The following is an 11,664-nucleotide window of genomic DNA, read 5'->3' as shown; positions in this document are numbered from 1 at the left end:
TTAGGTTTACATATTTTGTTCTGCCTATAGAAAAAAGAGAGCCCATAGTGGGCCGGCCCCACTTGCCATCTCCTTCGGAGCCTGAGCAGCAGCAGCACGGGCCACGGGGTGTCTGGCCATGGCAGTAGAAGCAATTGCCCAGACAATTCCTTGGTTCAGATTTATTTACCACCACGGCATCGCCATAGCAGGCATAAGCGAGATACCTACAGTAAATATGTCTCTTGAGGCAGCAGCGTTGCACAAAACACAGACTCGACTGCCGATGGTTGCATCTACACAGATAGTGAAATAAACATTCCTTCTGATGCGCTGTTAGTGGCTCTACCTTGTACACAAAACACTTGGTCATTTGTAGCACAAAATGTCTCATGTCTGGAGAGGCCAAGTTCCTCTACCCGATCGATCCTCCTCGCAGATACACATAGACGTGCGAGGTCCCAATGCAAGGTTCCGGCCACTAACCTTCACTGACAACCTACGCGATCATCTTGTCCAGCCGCTCCTCTGAACGGATTCCCTGTTGCATTGTTCCAAGAAGGCAGAAGAATAGCTCAAGCCGGCTGCTCCAGGCATCATAGCTTTCCTCTGCACTTCAGACACCCCCTGCAGCCACCTTCCGTGCCTCTGAACAGAATCCCGGTGTCGTTCTTCCAAGAAGGCAGAAGAATAGCTCAAGCCGGCTCCTCCAGGCATCATAACTTTCCTCTGCACTTCACACTCGCTCTGCAGACACATTTGGGGCCTTTGAACAGAGACCTGGTGTCGTTCTTCCAAGAAGGCAGAAGAATAGCTCAAGCCAGCTGCTCCAGGCATCATAGCTTTCCTCAGCACTTCACACTCCCTCTGCAGACACCTTTGGTGTTCGAAGTAAGAAAAGACATCATGTCCTGGCAGACCAGCCATACTTCTCTGCTGATACCAAGGTTGCTTCAAGAGTGCAAGGAGATTGGGAAATGTTGTTCTGCAGATTGGTAGAGGTATGCCGCCTGGAGTAGACAACTCATTCGGCCATGGTCCTGGGATGCTGAAACTTGGCTGTTGATGTCCATGTCCTGGCAGACCAGCGATACTTCCCTGCTGATACCAAGGTTGCTTCAAGAGTGCAAGGAGACTGAGAAGTGCAATTCTGTAGGTTGGCAGAGGAATGCCGCCTGGAACAGACAACTCATTTGGCGATGGCCCTGGGATGCTGAAGCTTGGCAGTTGATGTAAAGGAGCCCTCACAATGCCATCCAAGTTTAGTGAAAGACCTGGCTGTTGCCTTTGAGCACCTAAGTAAGGCTGAAGTGGTATCGGCATGCGGAACTGTGTTAGCTGATAGAGTAAAATGTAGCCAAGGCCATGCTTGAACAAGTGGAAGTCAATGAAATGGCCTAGTATCTGTTTCCAGATTGCAAGGAGGGGCATTGCTGCCTCCAAGGGATGAGGTTGAACCAGCACTGTTTCCACTCAGTTTCTTCTGTTTCTTCAAGTCTCCTATTTGAAACATTAATGTGCAGGAAGGACCAAGATTGAATGGTTGGTCACACCTTGCACCATCTCCTCTCTTTTGGTTATAACCAGGATAGTATGCTTTTTGAAAACTTTCCTATGCGAACATAATAAGAGAAAACTCAGAGGCTAAGTGCTCAAGATCCCATCTTTCGTATGGCCCTCCTCTCTAGTGTCTGACATGGATTTCCCCATAAGGCATAAACAGGTGGCGTGCATTGCTGAAAAAATCCCTCTACAGCTTCTTGTGCAATCTAAATGTCAAGAGCAGATGATTAATAGGGAGATAAGTAACAAAATAAGTATTAAGATTGGAACTTGTTAAATTTGAAGAAAATAAATCAGTAAGAAACCATCTGTTAAGTACTTAGTTACCATTGTGCGAACACAAGGTTGACAAGTACCCTTGTGTGTTCGTTTTGTGATGAGTGATTGTCAATGTGATCCACGAAGTAGGTTGAGTGGTGACTAATCCTACCATGGCGAAAGCTATGTGTGCGACATGTCTTTTGGCTTGTGTTGTGCAGGTGTGGAGCTCGGATGCGGTGGTCGACGGCGAGGTGAAGGTCAAGGAGGACGTGCCGTGTCGACAGACCGGGAGCGGTGAAGGACGGACGTGAGGCTTGGACCGAGGGACCCAGAGGCCGGGTGACTAGCCACGGTGGCTGACACTTGGGACATCGACAAGTGCAAGAAGACATGGAGTGACGGTGTTGACCGGGTCAAGACGGCGGACGCGTGAGTCGAGCGAGGCTCAGGAGGACTTGGCGGGCCGGCCGGTCGAGGACGGCGGTGACACGCGTCGGATGGCGGGGGACGCGTATGGAGTACGCTACTCGCGGACGGTTTGATGGTTTGGACCTCAAAACCATCGGATGGACGGTTTACGGGTTTGGGCCTTAAAACCCGGGCGGAGGTTCCGAGGAGGGACGGACGGCACGTGGCGGCATCGGGGAGTTCGCGTCGAGGCGAAGCTACCGGTGAGAAGGCGCGGTGGCCGTCGGATCAAGATTACACCGGGTTGGACAACAACGCCCTTGGGCTTAGCGGTTCAACTCATTTGTATCCAGGGGCAAAACTGGGAATGTGTAATAGCCCTGTTAAATAGGATGAGGGAGCCCCCATCTCCCTCACCTCCTCCAGTTTTTATTTTCTCCTTTAGGGTTTCTTCCTCTAGTTTGCTTCCATGTATGAGAGAGGTCCACAACTCAAATTGTGACTTGGTTTTGAAGGAATCGGTGGCCGTAACCACCGTATGTCCTCCGGGATTCATGATTTAGTTGTGTTCTTGATGTGATTTTGGTGTTCTTCACGAGCTCCTTTTGTCTCTTCTTGTTTCCCCTCTCGTTTCTTCGATTTGGGATGGTTTTGGTTCGTTCTTGTTGCCTTGGATCGATCAGTGACATGAGTAGAAGCTTTCCACCGAAGGAAATCCACTAATTCCTCACGAGATCGCAGATCCGGGCAATTTTAGTTCTTGACCTATTTTTGGGGTTTTTCTTCAATTCCTTCGATTCACGGAGTTAGAGTTTGTCTCGGGCTATGATCTTTTAGAGGTTGCCTTTCTACTCGCTTGTGAACTCTTGTGCAAAGTTTCAAGTCATTTGGAGTTGATTTGATCAAGTTATGGCTTGATTTAATTTTTCCCGAGAAACTGCTCGTTCATACCGGACGTGTCCGATATCATACCGGACGTGTCCGATATTTCTCACTTTGGAGTTTTGAGCTGAAATTTTGTGGAGATCTTCCCTTGGTGTCTAAAGAGCTATGGTTAAAATTTTATGATTTTTGGACACCGTTTGATGGGGTTTTGGATTTTTCTCTTTTGGTCAGCTTGCTGCTGAAAATCCCGGACGTGTCCGAGATCATACCGGACGTGTCCGGAAAATACCGGACGTGTCCGATATAATACCGGACGTGTCCGATATTTGCAGGAGCAGTGCTGTTTTCTTTTGGGAGTTTGCTCGTTTGGGCTTTGATCTGTGTTCCGTTTGCTCTGTGGTGACCCGCTGTGTTCTGAGGGAGCATCCACCCTTCTCTAGGGTCGTGGTCATCAAGTCTTTCGTGTATGCTTTTTGGGGATTGATGTTGGGACAGTGGTCGAAGATTTCGAAAGAAATTTGAGGCTCCCATTCACCCCCCCCCTCTGGTCGCCGTTTCCGGTCCTTCAATTGGTATCAGAGCCGGTTAAGGATCATTCCACCTTAATCGGTCCGTGATCCACGAAGGCGACATGGAGCGTGGTTCTGGCAAACCACCGCACTTCGATGGGTCAAACTATCCTTATTGGAAGATCCGCATGTCTGCGCATCTCCAGGGGATTGATTGGCTCGTCTGGGAAATTTGCGAGGATGCTACTTACGTTGTGCTCCCTACCGCGGCCCGTACCACCCAGGATCACAAGGATCGGCACAACGCAAATAGCAAAGCTCGCAGTGTGCTTTTCTCGAGTCTTTCGCTTTCTGAGTTCGAGCGTGTCTCCGATTGTACTACAGCTCGAGAGATCTGGGTGAGGCTTCAGAGCTATCACGAGGGGACCGCACAGGTCAAGACCAGACTCTACGAGACGTACAAGCGCGAGTACGAGAACTTCTCTCAGCTTGATGGCGAGTCCATCGATGCCATGTTTTCCCGCTTTCAGACTATCGTCAACAAAATGAAAGCGAACAAGGCCAACCTACCTTATAGTGATCATGAGAGGGCGCTCAAGCTTCTCTATGCCCTTGATCGAAAGGTATGGGATGTGAAGGTGTCGGCGATCATCGAGTCCGCCAACTACGACACCCTCACCGTTGACGAGCTTTTCAGCAAGCTCAAGTCCACAGAGATCGACTACCAAACCCAAGCCAAGCTCAAGAATCCCTCTGCACCAACCATGACTTTGGTCTCAGGTAGTGGTTCAAGTTCATTGACTAACCCTTCACAAGCTTCTTTCTCTTTGTCGTGCTTGATGTCAGTCACAGAGGAGCAGCTGGAGTCTCTTGGGGATGATGAGTTGGCACTCGTCATCAGTCGGTTCTCTCGGTTTCACAACAACCGTTTGAATCGCCGACAGCAGTGGTGGCCCGAAGGAGGGATGCTATGGATGTGGAGATCCGGACCACTTCGTCGCGCACTGCCCCAAGAAGAAGCCCTTCATCAACAAGTACGACTCCGGCAAGCGCAAGGATAAGCGCGACTACACCTCTGGCAAGCACAAGGCCAAGGGCGGTTTCGACAAGGAGGCGATCAAGAAGGCGTACCGCAGGAAGGCCAAAGCTCAAGAACGCGCCTTCCTCGCCTCTCTCAGCGACCTCGACGATGACTCCGACGATGATCACTCTTCTTGTCCCTCGACCGACGATGAGTCCGAGAAGAAGCGCGAGGACAAGCTCAACGGTCTCTGCTTTGTCGCCGGTGCAAACCGTGGTGGGTTTTGCACTATGGCGGTTGACGGTGGAGCAAAGCTCAAAAAGGACGTCGACGTCGACGACGACGAAAACGAGGTACCGCCCACACTTGACTCACTTATGCTTGAGCTTGATACTATGAATGATACATTGATGAGTCAAGATAAGTTGCTTAAGCGTGCTGCCCGCGAGAGAAAAGAGTTTAAGGACCAGCTAGAGGTTGCTTTGAAGGAGTTGGAGCTTGCCAAGAGTGGTGTAGTGGTGTCAGAGGAGGAGGAGTGCGATGAGTGCGCTATACACATGTCTAACCTCTCTGACTTGCAATCCAAGTATGCTGTTTTGCTTGATGAATGTGATGAGTTGAAGTCTCGTTCTGGGTTGCTCGGTGCGTGCAAGTCCTGCTCAGGCTTGCAATCTGAGTTGGCAGAGAAGGTTGCCAAACTTGCTGAGTTTGAGAAGGCCAACTTAGATAGCATCACCACTACATGTGTTCGATGTGAAGCTTTGGTGTTGGAGCTTGAGTCCTGCAGGCACGACAAGATGGGAACCGAGGAAGAAAACACACAACTTCGGTCCATCTTGAGCTGGGTGTCGTGCAGTGAGCCCCAGTTGGGCATGATGGTGAGCCAGTTCAGGCGGGGAACTGACTCATCGGGAGTAGGCTTTGCTATAGGTGGGAAGGGTGAGCATGTCTATGGCAAGGTTGGTGAACATAGTGGTTTGAACCCAAGTGAGAAACCCACCAACACTCCCAAATTGATCAGGATCCCTCCACCAGAGTCTACCAAGCCTATGATCAAAGATGGTGTGTTTGAAGAACCACCAAAAGCTCCACCATCCAAGCAAGTTTGGGTTCCCAAACCGAACCACTTTCGGAACTCACTCGATACTCTACCCAACATCTCTAGTGCACCCCTTCCTAAAGCCAAAAAGCCTCAGAGAGTGAACCACATCCACAAGAGAGTGAGTCAACCACCATCCAAGAGAGAGGTGAGGTACCACTGTGACTATTGCCATAGAGATGGTCATTTGGCTGAGTTTTGCTTTAGGAGGAAGAGAGATGAGCGGCGTGAGTACGAGTTGAACAACCGGAACATGTACCGTCCTCCCCATGGCGTACATGTACCGCCTGTTCAGAGGCACAGTGTTAGGCCTAGAGGTGCAATGCCTCAAGGTGCTAGGCCTCAGGTGGCGAGACCACGTGGTGGTCGTGCCCGGCGTGGCCCAAGTCATGATCTATATGACTCTGGACCTCGCGACGGTGGCTTTCAGTCCCACACTCCTAGCGGACCACGTTTTCCCCCACGTGGTGATCGCTTCTCTCCAATGGGACATGGCATGTATGGTGTTTTTCCTAACACTTTTCCAGGGCAAATGACTCAACACTGGTATTCTCCTCATTTCACTAACCCCAGTGTTGTGCCATTTGCTCACCCCCTGTCTTTCTATTGATGCAGAGCGGAGGCCTGGAGAACACGTGGCTTGTTGATTCCGGCTGTTCGCGCCACATGACCGGAAGTTCCAAATGGTTCTCCAGCCTCGACCCCATGCAATACAAGGAGTACATCACATTTGGGGACAATAGCAAAGGTAAGGTGCTGTCTCGTGGGACCATTCGGGTCAATGAGTCTTTTATCTTGAAGGACGTTGCTTTGGTTTCAAGCCTGCATTTTAATTTGCTCTCTGTTTCGCAACTCCTTCAAGATGGGTTTGAGGTGCGCTTTAAGACTGGACTTTCTCGTGTGCTCGATTCTCAGGGACATCTAGTATGTCAGATCGTTCCTTTTGGCCGAGTTTTCAGAGCTGATTTCTCTTAGTCTTTCGGTTCTTCTCGCTGTTTGGTTGCCGGATCTTCTTCTGATTTGTGGAAGTGGCATAGGAGACTTGGTCACTTGAGCTTCGATCTCCTAGTGAGGTTGAGTTCTCTTGACATGATCCGAGGATTGCCCAAACTTAAGTTTGAGAAGGATCTGGTATGCCATCCCTGTCGCCACGGAAAGATGGTGGCTGCTTCCCATCCTCCAGTGACTCAGGTCATGACCACGAGACCCGGTGAGCTACTCCATATGGACACTGTTGGTCCGGCTCGGGTTCGGTCAGAGGGAGGGAAGTGGTACGTTCTAGTGATCGTGGATGATTTTTCTCGTTATTCTTGGGTGTTTTTCATGGAGGGCAAGGACGAAGCGTTTTCTCATGCTCGTGACTTGATCTTGAGGTTGCAAACTGAGTTACCAAAGAATGCCATACGAGCTATCCGCAGTGACAATGGCACTGAGTTCAAAAACTCTCAGTTTGACACCTTTTGTGCTTCCTTGGGTCTTGAACATCAGTTTTCTTCGCCCTATGTCCCTCAGCAGAATGGTGTTGTTGAGCGCAAAAATCGGACTTTGGTTGAAATGGCCAGGACGATGCTCGATGAGCATAGGACTCCTAGGCGTTACTGGGCCGAAGCCATCAACACCGCCTGCCATGTTTCAAACCGCATTTTTCTTCGTGCTTTCTTAAAGAAGACATCCTACGAATTGCGGTTTGGGCGTCCACCCAAGGTGAGTCATTTTCGAGTCTTCGGTTGTAGGTGCTTCATTCTTAAGCAAGGTAATCTTGACAAGTTTGAATCTAGATCTTCGGACGGTATATTTCTCGGTTACGCTTCTCATTCACATGCGTACCGTGTGCTTAATCTTGAGACTAACCGTGTCGTGGAGACTTGTGAAGTCACCTTCGATGAAACCATGCCCTCTTCTATTTCGGTCTTTGAACGTGCAGGTGATGAAGAGATGGGTGATAGCATTTTTGTTGAGGATGACGATGACGTCGATTGGGATGATCCCAAGCCATCTCAACCGGCTGCCCAGATCGAGCCAGCTTCGACCACTTCGGCTCACGGCCCCGAGCCCTCCACCTCTACTTCATGGGGTCCGTGCGAGCCGCTTCCTCAATCGACTGAGGAGGCCCCAGCTGTGGATGAGGGGGAGGCGACTTCGTCTTTGGGTGCACCTCGACATATCCAGCGACGCCATCCTCCTCAGACCATGATCGGCGACATCGACGAAAGGGTAACGCGTTCCAAGTCTTATCATATTTCCCATTTCGCTCATTCTGCTTTCGTAGCTTCTTTTGAGCCTCGAGATATTGGACACGCACTATCTAATGCCGATTGGGTTAATGCTATGCACGAGGAGTTAGAGAACTTTGAGCGGAACCAAGTGTGGGTTTTAGTTCCACCTCCACCAGAGTGCCACCCCATAGGTACAAAGTGGGTTTACAAGAACAAGCAGAGTGAGGATGGGGTGGTGGTGAGAAACAAGGCGAGATTAGTGGCTCAGGGTTTTTGCCAAAAAGAGGGAATAGACTATGAAGAAACCTTTGCTCCTGTTGCCCGTCTAGAAGCCATTAGGATTCTTTTAGCATTTGCAGCTTCGAAAGGGTTCAAGCTGTATCAGATGGATGTAAAGAGTGCCTTCTTGAATGGGTACATAGAGGAAGAGGTTTATGTGAGGCAACCCCCTGGCTTTGAAAATCCAAAGTACCCCAACCATGTTTTTAAACTCCACAAAGCCTTGTATGGTTTGAAACAAGCCCCGAGAGCCTGGTATGAGCGTTTGAAAGCTTTCTTGCTTGATAAGGGTTTTAGGATGGGTTCCGTAGATAAGACTTTGTTCCTCCTCAAGCAAGGCACAGACATCCTTTTGGTTCAGATATACGTGGATGATATAATCTTTGGTGGCTCTTCTCATGCTCTTGTTGCCAAGTTTTCAGATACTATGAGCAGGGAATTTGAGATGAGCATGATGGGCGAATTGACTTTCTTCCTTGGGCTGCAAATCAAGCAAACTCGTGAGGGGACGTTCGTGCACCAAGGCAAGTACACCAAGGACGTGCTCAAGAAATTTGATATGGGTGAGGCCAAGCCTCTTTCGACGCCCATGTCAACCACGACGGCCCTGGATGAGGACAAGGAGGGAGAAGCAGTGGACCAGAAGGAATACCGAAGCATGATCGGGTCCCTGCTGTACCTAACGGCGACGAGACCGGACATCCAATTCGCAGTCTGCTTGTGCGCGCGTTTTCAGTCTTCTCCGCGCACGTCTCATCGTCAAGCCATCAAGCGGATCCTCAGGTACCTTCGTTTCACACCCGAGTTTGGTCTTTGGTTTTCAGCTTCCTCCTCTCTTTCTCTTTGTGGGTATTCTGATGCAGGATTATGCTGGTTGTCGTGTTGAGAGGAAGTCCACTTCGGGGACTTGTCAGTTTCTTGGATCTTCTCTTGTGTCTTGGTCTTCTCGCAAGCAGTCTAGCGTTGCCCAATCCACCACAGAAGCTGAGTATGTTGCTGCTGCTGCTTGTTGTTCCCAGTTGCTTTGGATGATAGCTACTCTGAGAGACTTTGGGTTAGAGTTTAGGCGAGTGCCTTTGTATTGTGACAGCACCAGCGCCATAAGTGTAGCCAAAAACCCAGTCCTTCACTCAAAGACAAAGCACATAGAAGTTCGCTTTCACTTCTTGCGTGACCACTATGAGAAAGGTGATATTGATCTGCACCACATTAATACCCAAAACCAGCTCGCAGATATCTTCACCAAACCACTTGACCAAGCCCAGTTTGCTCGCTTGCGAGGGGAGCTTGGAGTTTGTTTCCCTTTTTAGAGGAGGGGAACTTTGGTTGTTGTATTCTAGTTTTGCTTTTCTTTGTAGTTTAGTCTTTGTTTTTGTTTTTATATCATACTTGCATATCATATCATCATGTATCATATTGCATCCTGAGCTTCATCCTTATAGTAGCTAGATTGACACTATGCTCTTGTTGGGGATGTTATGGATATACATGATGTGCTTTTGGCTTAGGCTCCTCTTGATCAATTGATGCATGTTATGAGCTAAGCTTATTTTCCAAACTGTGAACTTGATTAAAACTTGTTGAAACATGAAATGTGTTCACCACTACTTGTGGCACTAGCATGTGTAGAATGTGTTGAGATCTTTTTCTTGCTTCATGTATATGCTTAGTTGCTACGGCTCATACTTTGAGTTACACACTTGCTTGAGAAACTTGAATTTGTGCTAAAACTTGAAAATCAAACTAAGTGAATTGAAAAGATCGGGATGGGTCTGTACTATCCTATGTCAGAGTATCGAGACAGCTCCAAATTGCACTTATTGGTGAACTTGAGCTCTGTAATGGATACCGAGATCATTGTCTTAAGCTTCTGATTGCTTTTGGCATAGGCTTGACATGGTCGCTAAGTCAGGTTTTGGTGGCACAGATAACCTCCCGCACACACTTGTCTGACAAACTTTGGTAATAAGCTGCATAACTCTGATAAATTTCAATTGGTGTCTAAAATTTGATCAAACCACAAGTTTGTCTCATGACATGATGTGTGAACTTTGTTTGGGGTAGTTCACTTTGCATACATGTGTAGCACAAGGTCGATCTCCTGTCTATTTTTGCTATGTGCTCCTTTGGTGGTGAACCCTCTTTTAAAATTGCTCAAACTTGATCAAAATTGCTTAAATGCCATATTTCGTCTCATTTGGTCACTTTGAGCATTTGCTAGCACTTGTATGTGTTGCTATATATACATGACAGCATCAACTAGAGCCTCTTTTCAATCTACTTACTATAATCTTGAAGCTTCTGCATTCGTGCATTTCTGCATTCATAGCATAATTTGAGGGGAAGATGCAATCTTTGGGCTCTAGCTTTAAGTGCATGTGTCAACAAGGGGGAGAAGTTTCCACACTCACAATGTCACCTAAAGTTGAGCGATATGCATTCATTTGAGAGAGATTGCACTTGTTCAGGAGGAGTTGCATTTGAGGTGTTTTGCTAGATGTGTTGAGCTTTTGCCTCTTCTGGAGGGTCTAGCAGTTTTGCATTTGAGGTGTTTTGCTAGATGTGTTGAGCCTTTGCCTCTTCTGGAGGGTCTAGCAGTTTTTCGGTTTTTCGAGCTTTGCTAGTGGTGTTGAGCCCGTTGCCTCTTCTTGAGGGCTAGTTTTGTTTTACTTGGTTGCGTCGAGCCGTTGCCCATGTCTTTGGGGACCAAGTTTTGCTCACCTTCAAATGACCCAGTTTTTGGCTTTTCTTTGGCTTTTGGTCATTTGGGTGAGTTCTTTCTTTTCTCTTCTTCTTCTTTTTCTTTTGCTCAAGCTGTTCGTGTATTGGTGTTGACAATGCACTCATCAAGGGGGAGATTGCGAACACAAGGTTGACAAGTACCCTTGTGTGTTCGTTTTGTGATGAGTGATTGTCAATGTGATCCACGAAGTAGGTTGAGTGGTGACTAATCCTACCATGGCGAAAGCTATGTGTGCGACATGTCTTTTGGCTTGTGTTGTGCAGGTGTGGAGCTCGGATGCGGTGGTCGACGGCGAGGTGAAGGTCAAGGAGGACGTGCCGTGCCGACAGACCGAGAGCGGTGAAGGACGGACGTGAGGCTTGGACCGAGGGACCCAGAGGCCGGGTGACTAGCCACGGTGGCTGACACTTGGGACATCGACAAGTGCAAGAAGACATGGAGTGACGGTGTTGACCGGGTCAAGACGGCGGACGCGTGAGTCGAGCGAGGCTCAGGAGGACTTGGCGGGCCGGCCGGTCGAGGACGGCGGTGACACGCGTCGGATGGCGGGGGACGCGTATGGAGTACGCTACTCGCGGACGGTTTGATGGTTTGGACCTCAAAACCATCGGATGGACGGTTTACGGGTTTGGGCCTCAAAACCCGGGCGGAGGTTCCGAGGAGGGACGGACGGCACGTGGCAGCATCGGGGAGTTCGCGTC

At 49.0% G+C, this 11,664-nt stretch overlaps 1 pseudogene; it reads right to left on the bottom strand.

Annotated features, from left to right (window-relative positions):
• Window positions 1-78: 78 nt before the first annotated feature.
• Window positions 79-11,664, bottom strand: part of LOC136548759 (uncharacterized) — a 70,786-nt pseudogene continuing 59,200 nt past the window's right edge.

The sequence above is a fragment of the Miscanthus floridulus genome, chromosome 4, assembly GCF_019320115.1.
Source record: "Miscanthus floridulus cultivar M001 chromosome 4, ASM1932011v1, whole genome shotgun sequence".
Lineage (NCBI taxonomy): Eukaryota > Viridiplantae > Streptophyta > Magnoliopsida > Poales > Poaceae > Miscanthus > Miscanthus floridulus.
This window is presented reverse-complemented; position numbering and strand designations above follow the sequence as displayed.